This window comes from Chinchilla lanigera, unplaced genomic scaffold, assembly GCF_000276665.1.
Source record: "Chinchilla lanigera isolate Chin_1 unplaced genomic scaffold, ChiLan1.0 scaffold00560, whole genome shotgun sequence".
In the NCBI taxonomy this organism is placed as follows: domain Eukaryota; kingdom Metazoa; phylum Chordata; class Mammalia; order Rodentia; family Chinchillidae; genus Chinchilla; species Chinchilla lanigera.
This window is the reverse complement of record NW_004955961.1, coordinates 11,645-13,361: the sequence shown is the minus strand read 5'-3', so window position 1 is coordinate 13,361 and position 1,717 is coordinate 11,645. Positions and strand designations below refer to the sequence as shown.

Below are 1,717 nucleotides of genomic sequence, written 5' to 3'. Positions count from 1 at the left end.
AGTGTGGAAGCTGTAGTAAAATGCTTTCCAAAAAAAAGAGAAAAGCCCTCCAGCTGGGCATGATGTTACACAACTATAATCGAGCACTGTGGGAGGCTGAGGCAGAGGCCTGGATTTGAGCTCAGTTTGGGAAACTGAGTGACACCCTACCTCAAAATTAAAACCAAAACAAAAGGGTTGAGAAGGTAGTTCAATGCAAAGGCCCCAGGTTTAATACCCAGTGCTGAAAAGAAACAAAACAAAACAAAACAAAGAAACCCACAAAAGCTCAAAATCTGAGTGTTTTCAATAAACCTTTCAATTTATTCTCTGGTTTCTCTTCAGACTGTATAAATCTTTCGCCTTTTACTAAAGATTTCCGTGGAAGAAATCTCTCAATTTGAAGATAGATAGAGGCTGGGGATTTAGCTCAGTGGCAAAGCGCCTACCTGGCAAGTGCAAGGTCGTGAGTTTGATTCCTGGTACCAGAAGAAAAACAAACAAACACAAAACAACAACAAAAAAATAGACAGTTGGGCATGGTGGCATATGCCTGTAATCCTAGCACCCAAGAGGCTGAGGCAGGAGGATGGCTGCATGTTTAAGACCAGCCTGGACTACTTAGTGAGACCCAGTTTCAAAAAAACAAAATAAAGTGCTGGGGGTTTAGCTCAGTGGCACAGTGCATGCTTGGCAAGTGCGAGGTCCTAAATTCAATTCCCAATACTCCTCCCAAAAAACCAAAATAAATAAATCAAACATAAATTGAGCATGGTGATGCATAGTTGTAATCCCAGTATTCATCAATTTAGTGATTTACAGAGATCGTGTCTCAAAATAAAAACTAAACAAATAGTTGAGTATGCAGTTCAGTGCAAATGCCCTGGCTTCAATTCCCAGTACAGGGAGGAAAGGAAGGGAGGTGGGTAGGTGGGCACGTTGAAAGGGCAGAGAGAGAAAAGACAAGTGGTGAGGTATGCCTATAATCTCAGCATTCTGGGAGGCTGAGGCAGGAAGGAGAATCACTAGTTCAAGTTCAACATGGACAACTTAGTACTAGCAAGACACTGTTTCAAAATAATAAAAAAGGGGCTGGGGATTTAGCTCAGCGGCAAAGAGCGCCTGCCTGGCAAGCGCAAGGTCGTGAGTTCGGTTCCTGGTACCGGAGAAAAACCAAAAAACCAAAAAAACAAAAACAAAAACAAAATAATAAAAAAGAGCTGAGTGTGGCGCACACCTGTAATCCCAGCACTCAGGAGGCTGAGGCATGATGATTAATTACTTCAAGTATGAGGCCAGACTGGGCTACAAAGTGATTTCAAGGCCTGAACTGCACAGTGAAATCCTGCCTCAAAAAAGATAAATAACAGTAATAGGACCAGGGAAATAGCTCAGTATCAGGCATAGCACCTGCCTGGCAAGCACAAGGTCCTGAGTTTGATTCCCAGTACCAAAAAAAGGGAAACAAAAACAATAATAAAGAGCCAGGGCTGTAGCTCAGTGCAAAGGTCCTGGGTTCAATCCCAGTACTACAAAATAAACGAACAGGGGCTAGGGATTTAGCTCAGCAGCACAGTGCCTGCCTGACAAGCGCAAAGTTGTGAGTTCGATTCCTGACACCAGGGGGAAAAAAAAAAAACAACACACACAAAATAAACAAACAGACAACTAATTTAAACTCCTACCAAACACTTTTTTGGTCATCACTTCTTTAATTTTTAATTTTTGAGTAGTTCGG

The 1,717-nt window shown here is 42.2% G+C and overlaps 1 protein-coding gene across 1 annotated transcript in view; it reads right to left on the bottom strand.

Annotated features, from left to right (window-relative positions):
• Window positions 1–1,717, bottom strand: part of LOC102029814 — a 13,269-nt gene that overhangs the window by 532 nt on the left and 11,020 nt on the right. The window lies entirely within an intron of this gene.